The sequence below is a fragment of the Acipenser ruthenus genome, chromosome 19, assembly GCF_902713425.1.
Source record: "Acipenser ruthenus chromosome 19, fAciRut3.2 maternal haplotype, whole genome shotgun sequence".
In the NCBI taxonomy this organism is placed as follows: Eukaryota; Metazoa; Chordata; class Actinopteri; order Acipenseriformes; family Acipenseridae; genus Acipenser; species Acipenser ruthenus.
In genome coordinates this window covers 9,369,212-9,384,809 of record NC_081207.1, presented here as the reverse complement: position 1 = coordinate 9,384,809, position 15,598 = coordinate 9,369,212, and the positions used below count along the sequence as shown (strand labels likewise).

Sequence of the window (15,598 nt, the reverse complement as noted above, 5' to 3'; positions counted from 1 at the left end):
TATGCAGTTACAATGTACATAATGTGTAGATATATTTGCACAACATAACCCTAACCCATTTCTGATACAATTGTGTACTTACATATATCATGCACAAAGATTTACACACTAAGGCTAACAAACAAACAAAGAATGAAGGCCATGTCAGTTTTATTTTGAAAACAATGATGGGAGACAGAAGCAAGCTCTATATAAAAAGGATTTATAATTGGTCACTGGGTCATTCTGACATCCTCAACAGAAACATGCTTCAGACAGACAATATAATTTTGATAGAGAACGACCTACTGACTCCATCGTAAATACCCTCTAAGCTAACGGCTTTTCGTGTATAGTAACTCTCTTTGTCACAACAGCTTATTATCAATCCACTCCACTAACACCACCCCTTCCCAAAAAAAACAAACAAAAATACATGAAAATAATTTGTATCTTGTTCGGTGGGGATTTTATGAGGTATAGTCAAGTAGATAAAGTTTTGGCGAATGTCTTCATCAGTCTTCTCAGTTCAAAGTTTTGTTGAAGTATTTTTATATCCTTTTGGAAAGGTAGGCCCAGGCCTGCATATTCGATTTTGGTATGGGTGTTACCTTTAATATAAAGACACAGGGCTCAGTTGTAATGGTGAATGTTAACTGCTCTTTATTGTTTTTTACAGATCACTCATTCACTCTCTGTTTTTCAAAGTCCTTTTTTCCACAAGCCGTCAAAACGGAAAACTAACAACCCGGCTTACAGCAGTGTCTTGAATATCATGACAGTCCTTAACTGCTATTTCCCAATTGAACACATAACACCCCCCCCTCAATTGCCTGCCGGGAAATAAGAGAAGGAGTGCTTCCCCCTGCCTGCACATCTGTGGGCATAGGAACATTTCACAGTCGGTTGGCAGGACATCGTGACCCATCGTGCAGGTGGCAGGTCACAACTTTGTGACAATCTGTAATGGGGCTGACTATTGGAACTCTAGCTGTGATGTAGAGGCAGCCATACACACATCCCAGTCCAGGGGGACAGGGTGGGGAGGATATCAATGCTGTTCGTTCTTTGTGTTCAGTTTACGATTATTAGTTGACTTTGCGGGGTAGAAACTGTTGTTAAAGGAGTGATCATACCAATGGAGGCTGAAGTAGGCTGTAAAATAAAAGATGATCACAATCATATTTGTGCTGTGAAAATCTATTAGAAATGGGTGCCCCTGATTCTCCGATGTATTGCAAGTTGAACTTAGTGCAGCAGATCTTATACATGAGCTTTCTGCTAAAGCCTGGATCATTATATAGCCGTCAGATATGGTATAGTTTAAAGGCTTACTTACTGTCCAAACTTGGTATCGGGTGCTATATTTGAATAATTCCTGAATCACAGGTAAATAGAAGGCAGGAATTAGCTAATGCTTAGTTATACAGCTAAGAACAGTGAAGGTTTAGAGAAGCTCTCACTCTCTCTGTCACCTCTTGTGACAGTCTGGCTCGCAGTGGTGTGGTGGATGACGTCACGGACCAGGAAGTAACTGACTCCAAACAGTGGATGGGCGGGTGAAACTGAGTGCAAAAGCACTCAGCGTATTTAATAACAAACAAACAAAATATTTAAACAAAATACAAACAAAAGGGCACGAGGGCCAAACGAATAAATAAACAAACAAGTAAGTGCCGTGCTGGATTATCCAGCACGTATTAGCAATTGTTTTTTAAATATTATCCTTCTCTCCGCTCCCCGTACTCTCTACTCCAACACCCCAACATCAAGTGCAGAGAGCTGCAGGTTTATATACTCTGGCCGAGGGATTAACTAGTTGGTAATTATCTTATTATCCCCCGGCCAGAGTCTGCACGCGTTTGGTAAGGATGCATGACTGTCAGCTATTTAAGTAATCAGTAGCTGATCAGCCATGCATCCTCACGGGTTTTTAAATAATAATAAAAGACGCGGCGCTTTTACCCGCGCCGCAAACAAAAATACAAATAATAATAAATAGGGGCGGGACACTCCGCCACACATGCCCCCCCTTGTGCGCAGCACACATGGCCCCAACGGCCACCTCCCCCCTCAGTCTTAAAGTCCCGGAAGAGGGGGAAGCAAGTTACTTCTGGGGGGTGGCCATGGTGGAATCTCTGGCACCCCCCCATTCTTCGTGGCCGGCAGTTCCCTCTTCCGGGGCTCCCGCCACACTCTATCCTGCCGCGAAAGTGCGGCTGGGGGAGCTGGTCTCCTGACCTCTCCCCCCTTCTTCATGGCCGGCAGTTCCCCTCCATGGGGCTCCGACCACATGATCTCCAGCCGCGAAAGTGCGGCTGGGGGAGCTGGTCTCCTGACCTCCCCCCCTTTCTTCATTTCTGGCAGCTCCCTTTCATGGAGCTCCGGCAATCGTGTAGCGACCCCAGGCGAAGCAGGATCCCTGGCGACCCCAGGCAAAGCCGGACCCTCGACGACCCCAGGCGAAGCAGGATCCCTGGCGACCCCAGGCGACGGCAGCAGCAGCGGACCCTCGGAAGGCGACGGCAGCAGCAGCGGACCCTCGGAAGGCGACGGCAGCAGCAGCGGACCCTCGGAAGGCGACGGCAGCAGCAGCGGACCCTCGGAAGGCGACGGCAGCAGCAGCGGACCCTCGGAAGGCGACGGCAGCAGCAGCGGACCCTCGGAAGGCGACGGCAGCCGCAGCGGACCCTCGGAAGGCGAACTCGGGAGGGGAGCCCCTGGCCATGGAGGCGGCAGCGGGAGCTCCACTTCTCCCTCGTACCCTGTGTCCTGTGGAGAACAAAAGGCAGCCCCAGGCGATGCAGAACAGCCATCCCCAGGCAATGGCGATGGTGGGAGGGGAAAGCAGTCCTCCCACAGCGGCTGAGACGGAACCAGCAGGTATTTACCCTCTGCTGGTGGAGCTGGGAGTGGCAAGCAGTCCTCCCACGGCGGCTGAGGCGGAACCAGCAGGTATTCACCCTCTGCTGGTGGAGGTGGGAGGGGCAAGCAGTCCTCCCACGACGGTTGAGGCAGAACCAGCAGGCATTCACCCTCTGCTGGTGGAGGTGGGAGGGGCAAGCAGTCCTCCCACGACGGTGGAGGCGGAACCAGCAGGCATTCACCCTCTGCTGGTGGAGGTGGGAGGGGCAAGCAGTCCTCCCACGACGGTGGATGTGGAACCAGCAGGCATTCACCCTCTGCTGGTGGAGGTGGCGGAGGCAGAGGCAGCTCTTGCTGCTCTGCTCCTGGTGATGGTGGAGACAGAAGCAGCTCCTGCTGCCCTGCTCCTGGTGGTGGTGGAGACAGAGGCAGCTCCTGCTGCTCTGCTCCTGGTGGTGGTGGAGGCAGAGGCGATGGGGCGGATGCTGGCCACTCAGAGGGAGGCTGTGGCGGCTGGGCTGGTGTGTGCCGTGCTCCCTTCAGCAGCATAAATAGAGGCTGCTGGGGAACACCAGCATCCTGCCCTTCTCCCCCCCAGAAAAATTCAGGGGGTTGAGCCTGTAACTCCTCCCCTTCTGGCTCTTGGGACTGCAGCTTGGGTCCTAAGGCTGTGGAAGCGCAGACTTCCACCTCTTGGGCTATGGACGCACCGACTCCCCCCTCTTTGGGCTGTGGACGCACCGACTCCTCCCTCTTGGGCTGTGGACGCACCGACTCCTCCCTCTTGGGCTGTGGACGCACCGACTCCCCCCTCTTGGGCGTAGGACGTTCGGGCTCCTCCCACTCGGGCGTAGGACGTTCGGGCTCCTCCCACTCGGGCGTAGGACGTTCGGGCTCCTCCCACTCGGGCGTAGGACGTTCGGGCTCCTCCCACTCGGGCGTAGGACATTCGGGCTCCTCCCACTCGGGCGTAGGACGTTCGGGCTCCTCCCACTCGGGCGTAGGACGTTCGGGCTCCTCCCACTCGGGCGTAGGACGTTCGGGCTCCTCCCCAGGCTGTGGAGGCGAAACCAGCAGGCATTCTCCCTCTGCTGGTGGAGACGGTAGCGATGGCTCCTCTCCCTCTGATGCTGGAGACGGTAGCGATGGCTCCTCTCCCTCTGATGCTGGAGATGGCAGCGATGGCTCCTCTCCCTCTGATGCTGGAGACGGTAGCGATGGCTCCTCTCCCTCTGATGCTGGAGACGGCAGCGATGGCTCCTCTCCCTCTGATGCTGGAGACGGCAGCGATGGCTCCTCTCCCTCTGATGCTGGAGACGGCAGCGATGGCTCCTCTCCCTCTGGCGCTGGAGACGGCAGCGATGGCTCCTCTCCCTCTGGCGCTGGAGACGGCAGCGATGGCTCCTCTCCCTCTGGCGCTGGAGACGGCAGCGATGGCTCCTCTCCCTCTGATGCTGGAGACGGCAGCGATGGCTCCTCTCCCTCTGGCGCTGGAGACGGCAGCGATGGCTCCTCTCCCTCTGGCGCTGGAGACGGCAGCGATGGCTCCTCTCCCTCTGGCGCTGGAGACGGCAGCGATGGCTCCTCTCCCTCTGGCGCTGGAGATGGCAGCAGCAGGGTCTCTCCCATATCCGCAGCCAGGTAGTTGAACACCATGGCTGCGATGTCTGGGAGGGAAGCTGGGTGGTGTTGCTGTTCCCAGGCCTCCCAGCGCTCCCCATCTCTTGCCCACAGGAGGTTGATCACTGCAGGGAGGGCTTCCTCATAATCCCTCCCCGGCTCCACCAGCCAGTCCCAGACTCCCTCAGAGGAGAGTGCATTCGTCCTCTTTGGAGGATGCAGGTCCTCCCTCACTGGACGCTCTGGCTCCTCTTTCTCCTGCCATGGAGGGGGTTGGTCGGGTGCTATGTGACCCACCTCCCCAACAGCGAAGCACCACTCCTCACCTTTCAAGCAGGTGGGGCAGACGTCCAGCATGGTTGAGCTACAGTGGGACCTGCGACCGGCCCCACGCTGCTGTAGCTGCTGCTTCCTCCGTCCGCTTCTTCCCATATTTTTTTTTTTTTTTTTTTTTTTCCCCCAAAAAACACACAAAAACACTTTGAAAAAAAAACGAGCTTTTCTTTCCTGGTCCGGCTATTGGAGGCGTTTGTTTTGTCCCACGCAGGACACCATATGTGACAGTCTGGCTCGCAGTGGTGTGGTGGATGACGTCACGGACCAGGAAGTAACTGACTCCAAACAGTGGATGGGCGGGTGAAACTGAGTGCAAAAGCACTCAGCGTATTTAATAACAAACAAACAAAATATTTAAACAAAATACAAACAAAAGGGCACGAGGGCCAAACGAATAAATAAACAAACAAGTAAGTGCCGTGCTGGATTATCCAGCACATATTAGCAATTGTTTTTTAAATATTATCCTTCTCTCCGCTCCCCGTACTCTCTACTCCAACACCCCAACATCAAGTGCAGAGAGCTGCAGGTTTATATACTCTGGCCGAGGGATTAACTAGTTGGTAATTATCTTATTATCCCCCGGCCAGAGTCTGCACGCGTTTGGTAAGGATGCATGACTGTCAGCTATTTAAGTAATCAGTAGCTGATCAGCCATGCATCCTCACGGGGTTTTTAAATAATAATAAAAGACGCGGCGCTTTTACCCGCGCCGCAAACAAAAATACAAATAATAATAAATAGGGGCGGGACACTCCGCCACACCTCTGCATACTCATAAACCAGGAGCTTGTCATTCTGGTCATGGACTTGACCTTATTAATGCAACATAAAGTACATTATTAATAATTTAAAAAGAACTGATTTATAGACAGGGGTGATCAGCACTAAATGTAATGTATGCTGGAACATGATCTCACCTTGATTTTCACCATTGTTGATTTTTGTTAAAAATGTCTTATTGCTTATGGATGTTCTATTAAATAACACACACACACACACACACACACAAACACACACACACACACACACACACACACACACACACGGCAGCAGTGCACAAAGACATTTGAAAGGAAAGAATGTTATAGCAAACTCTCAAATTAAATAAATTATATCCAGTACTACACTAGGTTAAAGAAACCCTCATGCTGAAATGATCAAGGAAGTGCAACACTATCCGTAAACATGGCTTGCAAACAGGTTTCTTCCACCTAGCCTAGCACCAGATTTCATGTTTAAAAACACATGTTAACTATAACGTATTTCTTATAAAACTGCATGTTTGAGACCTATAAACGAATGGAAGTGCACATCAGGTTGAATTCCTGGAATTATTTTGTTAGGTATCACATTAACACTAGAACCGCCGTGGTTATACTCATACCTAAAACCGCCACCGGCAGTCATTATGATGGTTGCATTTTAAACAACATCAATATTAAAATGAAAGACAAACTATTGGATACAACTCAAAAGTTTTATTCAAGCACGTCATATCAAACCTTCACAGCCGAAACACCTTATTTAAATGAACAATTAAACATAAAGGGGGTTATTTTCTAACTTACCACATATAAAGCACTACTTCAAAAAATGAAAAACTATAATAAAATAAACATTTCAAAAGAAACTAGTGTATATGTACAAACAGGTATATGTACATACAAAATGAAAGTCGTTTTTAATTTAAAACAAAAGTAACATATGTTTTCTTTTTCGTGTGTCACTCGGTGCAGCACATAATCCAGGTTGAACTGTTGCAGCCTGCTGCTTTGCAGTTTTTTTATCAAAATGTTTCTGCCGAAGCACTGTGCATAGCTTCAAAATGAAATCTCTCCTACTGATATTTTCCCCAGTGAATTCCTTGTACAAAACGAAGGAATTGATGGCTGCCAGGTCCAGTAGAGATAACAACAGGCTTGTATGTATGTATGTATGTATGTATGTATAATATTGTAGGTTATATTCAAAATAAAAACATGTATTGTAAAAGGCAGTCAAAATGACTGCTCTGGCAGTTCTAGGTGGGCGGGATTATAACTTCCTGAGGCAAAGTGGTTAACAGCATGCAGGTGCAGGTGATCAATAATCAGACAAACAACGATAATCCAGGTGCAATGAAGGTTTCATTGTATAATCCAATACCTGAACAGCAGTAAACAATAACAATGTTAATGAAGCAATACAGCGTCATGTATTGCTTATTTATAATCTGCGGGTTGGCCCTGAAATAATAACAGTCCCGTTTCAGTTCACCCACACGTAACACATACACAAACACAAACACCAGTCCACAGTGCGTGCTCTAGTGCTCGTGGTGAATACAGTTCTTTACTGTCAACAAAAGTGCAGTGTTGTTGATCCGGGTTTAGTGCTGGCCTTTGGCGACATCTCCGGATGTTGTTAGCCGTCCAAATAATTACAAACAATATTATTAACGACAAACAAAAACGAACAAACCTCACGTTTCACAGCACAGGTTCTCTTTCTGGTCATTTAACGTAACCATTCACAAAAGAACAGATCATATCACTACATCCTCTTTTATAACGTCACCCATGACCCCTCGGTGTGAACGCCCCTTAACCCTGGGAATTAACTGTCGTGCCATTTAGTCCAGGGTATTCTGTTCCTTTTATGCAGCTGCCTCGCAGGTCGGGAGGGAGATCTAACACCAAGAATCATTCGATCTCTGTCACACTTCCTTATTTTTGTGATCCTGCCTTTCAAACTGCATCAGGATATTTAATATATGTATTTAGGAAAAGTCATAAACTGACAATTACATAACTTTCAGACACGCAGAGTAATTTAAATTTGATAAACCTAAAACTGTCAAAATGACTGCTGTGGTGGTTCTAGTGTTAAGGTTGCCTCGTAAATGAATATGGTTTAATGCATTTATACATAAACTGTTAAGTTTGTTAGCATTCCCTAAATGTGGTTTTAGGTTAAGCACCCTTTCCCTTGAAACCTGCTTGCTCAAATGTCATGTGGTAACCCACACAGGCATACCAGGAGCCTCTATTAACGGGCAGCAGTGTGGAGTAGTGGTTAGGTCTCTGGACTCTTGACTGGAGGGTCGTGGGTTCAATCCCAGGTGGGGGACACTGCTGCTGTACTCTTGAGCAAGGTACTTTACCTAGATTGCTCCAGTAAAAACCCAACTGTATAAATGGGTAATTGTATGTAAAAATAATCTGTAAAAAATAATGTAATTGTATGTAAAAATAATGTGATATCTTGTAACAATTGTAAATCGCTCTGGATAAGGGCGTCTGCTAAGAAATAAATAAATAAATAATATATAGAACCACTGGTTTTAAGGTAACATAAATAAATACAATTTGTGAGAAGATGGGCACCTGTTACTCATGATTATACAAGCCTCTGAACAAGTTATGAGCTGCATAGGTGAAGTCAAGACCACATAGAGAATAGAATGATTTCTCTAAGATAATTTATATCATTTGACGTATTTGTTGCTTTGGAAGCTTCTCTGCTACAGCTGCTTGCTAAAAACATGAAGTTATTTGACATGTTTTAGAATTAAGAAGTGGCTTTCAAACATAATTAAATGTGGCAGTTGAGCTGGCAGGCAATTTATCTTGATTTGCAGCCATTTTGAAGTAGCGCTCAGAAATCGTAGCGCATTTTTAGGTATTGAAATCTGCATAATATATTACCTCAAAATCAGGTTGGCATTTGTGGAATTGTATTGTAAGATGAAAACTATGGAATAAGTGCTCCTTCATTTAAAACAAATCACAGAACACAAGGACATGCTCCTTTTATTTATTTTATCTTCTTTATTTAAACAAATTCTTTCAAAATGTATACGAATATTCAAATACTTAGATTTTTCAATAGGGGGCAAAACAAAGTTAAAAATAAGCCGGCACCCATACCATTCCACACAGTAGAATGTGTGTCCTTTCTTTGAAACATAATTTATGCATTGATATGTGAGATATTTGAGACATTTATAAATTCATTTAGCCACCAAATACATTTCAAGCAGTATTCATATATACAGATATTTGTCAGAGACCTATTTTTCTAATACTATGCTATTGATATATAAATATTTTTTAATTTAGAAGGCCACTTCCACAAATGATTAAAGTTCCCACACGGGAGCAGTTCAAATGTATTGTATTGATGTACTTTAAATCCTTAAAACATTCCCTAAAGTTTTGTGTAGACATTGTTTTCTAGTTCAAATCTGAGAACACTCCTAATTTCCAATATATTACAATACTGATACTGGTAAAACAAAGAGAAGAGCACGGGGTAAATTGGAAATTTATCAAAGTGGAGACAGCATTCATCACCTGTATCCAGAATTGATTAGTTTTCTCAGCTCCATTAAAATATGTGCATGCTTCCTTCCTTATTAAGGATCCACTGTCATTTTCTGGACAGAACGAAATTCAAATTATCATTTTAAGCCTGAGAAGCTTGTGTGTCTGCTAGCCTTGGGTAATAGCACAGTTGTGTCTTTGAAAGTTTGCTAAACGATTTAAGCAGCATTTACAAACCCCAAATCAGAATCTACAGGTGTCATTCATATATATATATATATATATATATATATGGCAGCAGTGTGGAGTAGTGGTTAAGGCTCTGGACTCTTGACCGGAGGGTTGTGGGTTCAAACCCCAGTGGAGGACACTGCTGTTGTACCCTTGAGCAAGGTACTTTACCTAGATTGCTCCAGTAAAAACCCAACTGTATAAATGGGTAATTGTATGTAAAAATAATGTGATATCTGTATAATGTGAAATAATGTATAATGTGATATCTTGTAACAATTGTAAGTCACCCTGGATAAGGGCGTCTGCTAAGAAATAAATAATAATTATATATATATATTGTAACGTAGAGGGTTGTGAGAGACAGCAGGGAGGGGGTTAAAACCTCCCTGCGAGAGAATGTACCTGTGTTTTGGTTGTTTGTTTAATTGTTTAATTGTTTTATTATTAATCATTATCCGCACCTGGGCGTTATTGGAAATTAGGCCCAGGTACGGGGTTTAAAAAGAGAGCAGGCAGTATGCTCGAGGCTGCTGAATGGAAGGAGGCAGAAAGGAGTGCTCTGCTTCCCGGCAGTCCCGAGAGAAAGGTACAGTGCAAACCTGTATGGTTAAGTTTTGTGGAACAGGGAAACGGCTTAGCCGTCCTGTGATAGTTAGGTTCCTGCGTGTGTAGTTAGTGCTCAGAAGAGCTAGGTGTTTATTTTGTGTACTTTGTTACTTTGTTGTACTTTTGTGTGTTATTAAAAAAAAATTGCGCGTCAGCGCTTAAAAACTCAATTTCTCGTGTCTGGGTCGCATTCTTAAAGGGGCAACGAACCCGAGTGGGTGAGTTCCTTTTACATTTGGTGGCAGAGAGTGTGGGCGCCCCTACGACCCAGAGAAATATGGATTTATGGGACCTGATTGAGCAGATCAATAGAAATACCGCTGCTCAGAAGGAGCAGATGGAGAGATGGGAGAGAGAGATGGGGTTGGCTCCAGTGAAAAGGAGGGAGCCAACAGAATTGGAGCGGTTACTCCTGGAATGGGAGCAGGCTAGCGTAGCTCCACAGTCTCCTGAGCCCAGAAGGGAGGAGCTGCCGCTGCCAGAGCCCAGAGTGGAGGAGCCGCCGCTGCCAGAGCCCAGAGGGGAGGAGCCGCCGCTTCCGGAGCCCAGAGGGGAGGAGCCGCCGCTTCCGGAGCCCAGAGAGGAGGAGCCGCCGCTGCCAGAGCCCAGAGGGGAGGAGCCGCCGCTTCCGGAGCCCAGAGGGGAGGAGCCGCCGCTTCCGGAGCCCAGAGGGGAGGAGCCGCCGCTTCCGGAGCCCAGAGGGGAGGAGCCGCCGCTTCCGGAGCCCAGAGGGGAGGAGCCGCCGCTTCCGGAGCCCAGAGGGGAGGAGCCGCCGCTTCCGGAGCCCAGAGGGGAGGAGCCGCCGCTTCCGGAGCCCAGAGGGGAGGAGCCGCCGCTTCCGGAGCCCAGAGGGGAGGAGCCGCCGCTTCCGGAGCCCAGGGGGGAGGTGAAAAGTATACCTCCACCACAGCCCCGACCACCGCCCCTACGGTCCAGTCCGGCACCGCTGCGTCCAGTCCCTCACCCCTTGCTCCAGGACACCCGGCCGGTCTTCCCGGACCTTCCTGTGCTGGACCTAGAGCCCAGGAGTTTGCCGCACTGGCCACAGCTTTTCCCCTGGTTCCCTGCTCCGCTCTTCCCGAGCACCCAGACGTCGTTGGGCTGCTGCCAGACGTCGCTGTCGCTCCCCCTGTTCGCTGCTTTGCTTCCCCTGGGTGATCGGACATCACTGCGCCGGTTCCCAGGGGAAGATCTCTGCCCACTGCTGCATCCTCCAGTGCCACGGTCTACGCTCCGGTCGCCCCTGTTGAACCGTTGGGTCCCCTTGTCGCCGGTGCGCGGTCCTTACCTGGCTGAGCCGGGACGTGGACCGATCCACCCTCAAGCCTGCCCGTGGAAGAGGGCAAGAAAGGACATTTATGGACTTGAGGGTGGGTGGTTATGTTTTAGGGGAGGAGGTGGCCGTCTCGTGGCCTGTGTCTTGTAAAGACAAGGGGGGGGATATGTAACGTAGAGGGTTGTGAGAGACAGCAGGGAGGGGGTTAAAACCTCCTTGCGAGAGAATGTACCTGTGTTTTGGTTGTTTGCTTTATTGTTTTGTTTAATTGTTTTATTATTAATCATTATCCGCACCTGGGCGTTATTGGAAATTAGGCCCAGGTACGGGGTTTAAAAAGAGAGCAGGCAGTATGCTCGAGGCTGCTGAATGGAAGGAGGCAGAAAGGAGTGCTCTGCTTCCCGGCAGTCCCGAGAGAAAGGTACAGTGCAAACCTGTATGGTTAAGTTTTGTGGAACAGGGAAACGGCTTAGCCGTCCTGTGATAGTTAGGTTCCTGCGTGTGTAGTTAGTGCTCAGAAGAGCTAGGTGTTTATTTTGTGTACTTTGTTTTACTTTTGTGTGTTATTAAAAAAAAATTGCGCGTCAGCGCTTAAACTCCATTTCTCGTGTCTGGGTCGCATTCTTAAAGGGGCAACGAACCCGAGTGGGTGAGTTCCTTTTACAATATATATATATATATATATATATATATATATATATATATATATATATATATATATATATATATATATATATATACTGTACTGGTAACACAAAAATCTGCCACTACAAACATTCACCTCCAATAATAAAAATAATTATCAATGCTATAATTATCACAGTGTACTACGGTGTAGGACAGTGTAGAATACAATATAAATTGAGTGCAAAATATAACAGCATTCATATTTGGAAAGTGAGATAGCTGTAATGCAGAGCTGTGTAACATCTGATATTTGCTGTAGTTTTGCATGTTAGAAGTATTAAAGTAGATAACTAATTATTGAACCATCTACAGACTTTTGCACTTCATTATTTACTTAGATGTTTATATTTAATGTGGTGTTTAGGCAATAAGTAATAATTACAGAAGGTTGCTTTCACTGTTACTATGATACTGATACAAAACATATAATGTAGCTAAGTGTACCCTTTAAGCTCATCAAATCTTTTTTATAATAATAAATATGAAGTTCAGGTTTACTGCAAGTAAAATGATTTAAATGAATTACACTCCCATTTATTTATTTTTAATCCAGACTTTATAATTTGGTCAGTTTTAGAGCAAATTGGTCAGTTTTAGAGCAAATGTCCAGTTGTTTAGGCCTATTTCCCCCTTCAGGTGTAGTACAATTATTAAGAAGGTCTCCCAATACAAGAGAATTGGTAAAAGCATACAGCATTTTGGGGGGGGGGGGGGGGGGGGGGTTGGGGCACGACTGTAAAATCATTAAAATATAATTTGCATTTCATGATAAAGTAGGACTAAAGTATTCAGAATAAACATATTACAGTATAAACAATTTAAAGCTTATACAACTACCCACAGGTTGGACATATGTGCCTTTTCTAAAATGTTTTTTTTTTTTTTTTAAACTTTAGTTGGTCAATGCCTTTATAAAAGTATTAATTATACATATTTCCTGATTGAGATATATACCATTAATATCTTATTTTTCCAAAAATAACATAAAACACACCTTAAATCCATTATAAAATATTAACAATGTTATTTTCTCGGGTTGCCCAAGGACTTCTCTAGGAAGAGAAGGCAAATTGTCATTGATATATTAAAAATAAAAGCTCTGATCAGCGTCAAATTAAAAATAACTTGAGTACATCAGTCTAGTGAATTAATCAAGGTTATGAAGAACAGAAAATATGATGTATTATTTTTTGGAGAAGTAATAATAAGAGCAGATGGGCTTAAGTGGTACTTGGGCTTAAAGGGTACCCCCTTAGCCCATGGTTTCAAATAACATTTATTTTAGTCTTCCAAAGACCTGGATTCAGAAGACGGGGATGATGCAAGGTAGAAAAGAAGTCTAGAGCAGGCGGTTAAAAAGCTTAAAACAGAAAATAAGACACAAGGAGGAAAGGTAGCCAAGGTCAACCAAGATCTCAGGAATTACCAGGAAATTCTGCATGCTCTTAAAGGTAGACTTAATTTGGCGATTTATGTTTCAGGGTGGTTTATTTTAGCAACTGTTTATACATGAATGGTGTGAAACATATGGGCCGCTAATTTCCTCCATTAATTTCAGGTCATGGAGTTTAATCTTGTGTGGCATTAGCTCTTTCAGTAGTAGTATTATATAAACTTGCTAAATATTCCACTTATGACATAAACATTTTTATAGTTAGTTCCAGCGTTACTCAGGTTTCATTGATATTTTTGACAATATTACTTCATGTGGATTTCCATGTCAAACTCATGCCAACCTTTTAGTAGAGGCTACATATCAATTAAGTTGGTTTCTAAAAGCGTTTTTCATGTTACAAAAAAGACATGACAATTTCAATGCTTATATGAATCTTAACAAAAAAACCCCAAAACATTTAATTACATTTACCAAGAGCCTGAAATGGCATCAAAGTAAAGAAAAAGCAGTTATATTATCGTTACACCGGTTCCATGCCCTTGTGCCCTTAGGGAAATTATGTGAGATCATAAGATGTACCTTTTAAGTAAAAATATGCATTATATGTTTTTGTTATGATAAACTTTTATTATTAACCTTTTATTATTGTTTTTCCTTCTTTTTTTAAGATTTCCCGTCAATTGTAAATTCTTACAAAAGCTTACTTGGACAAAGCCCATCACCAAGGCCCATGCCCAATGATGCCTTACCTGTGTGTCTTCAGCTTTCAGTACGTCTGATTCTGCTCAACAGCCTTCTCCATCACACAAAATGATGTCACCTTCATCAGGTTCTCCAGGCAATCAACTTGAAAACCAGGTAAAGAGCCCAAAATCTCAAAATTCCCTGGCTTTCAAACTAATATCTTTATAAAGGAAAGCTTTTCAGTATCCCCAAAAATATTTATAATTTGCATAATATGCATTTTGTGTTACTCTGTTGTAGGTAAATAAATTAATTTAATGTTGCAGTTGGAGGACAAATGCTTAAGCTTGATGCATAAAAAACATGGTATATGCAACAGTTTATGATGGTCTTTTTATTCTAGAGTTGTGCCAAACAATTAATCCACTATTTGGACGGTGTTTTCTGGGAAGGTTATAGAGCGACACTGACTACAGTGATTGACATTTGCCTTTGAAGAACAACTGCAAGACTTTGTGTAGATTTAATCAGCAAAGTGGGAAGAAATGAGGGAAACTGAATAACTGGTGAGAGAGAGATAAACCCAGAAATCATGGTCATCTGAAGAATCCCTCTCCTCTCTTGCCAGGTGAATCAGTTTCCATGATTATATTTTTGCTGATTAATCAACACAAACTGTTGCAGCTGTTCTTGAATTGCAAATGTGTTCTATACCCCTCCCAAAAACACCATCCAAATAATCGATTAATCGTTTGTCATAGCTCTATTTTGATCATTTCTTTTAATTATGTGATTGCATTTATTAGGGACCAGTTACTGATTTTAAAAAGTCCAAACAGAATATCTATATTGCTTTTTTTTACATTCACATTTCTAAGAGTGACTTGTTAATTTAACGATTGGAGGAAAGCTATTTACTTGTTATTCTTTTGATTTATTTTAAGGTACTTTTGCAACCAGGCTCTAAAATATTCATCCCAGCATGTAAACTCTTGAAAAGCTCAAGCCCCTCGGTTCTGGTGTTTGGGAAGGAAACCTTAGCCAAATCAAGTCTAACTGGCCGGAAATCTGGAGCGCATAGAGCGCTGGAATCCAAACCAGCCCTGGATCCAGAAAAAGTTGATGCAATAATCGGTATGTATACAAAATAAACCAGATTTAAGGGTTAAAATGTAACAGGCGAATGCTGATTAAAGATTAAGATTGCTGGTTAATTAATTTACCATTTTTGATGAAATGCCAAAACACTGCATTGTAATGAACTGTGTAGGATAAAAGGAACAGTGAAATGTTATAAAATGCTTTTTGCAGTTTGACTATGAGTGTAATGCATTTGAAGGGACTACATGTTTTTTAGTTTTTTTGTTTTTCCAGGGCTGTGACTTCTAAATTCCCATCTTTGACAGTGCAAGACATAAGGAGACTCTTGAGGAAGAAGTGCAACAATGAAAGTTGCAACAGAGAGAAGCAGCTGAAGAAATAAACAAACTCTGAACAGTGATCAATAGTCCCATATGGTTAAATATACGGCGGGAATGGTATTTTATTTGAAAATATTCATTTATTTGTATTTGTTGAGGTCCTTAACTGTCCATTGACGTGTATTTA

At 44.4% G+C, this 15,598-nt stretch overlaps 1 long non-coding RNA gene across 1 annotated transcript; it reads left to right on the top strand.

Annotated features, from left to right (window-relative positions):
- The first annotated feature begins 13,273 nt into the window (after positions 1-13,273).
- Positions 13,274-15,118, top strand: LOC131698747 (uncharacterized). The gene is made up of 3 exons (XR_009307758.1): positions 13,274-13,361; positions 13,975-14,164; positions 14,935-15,118. It is a non-coding gene; the product is annotated as an uncharacterized LOC131698747 (long non-coding RNA).
- The last annotated feature ends 480 nt before the right edge of the window (positions 15,119-15,598 follow it).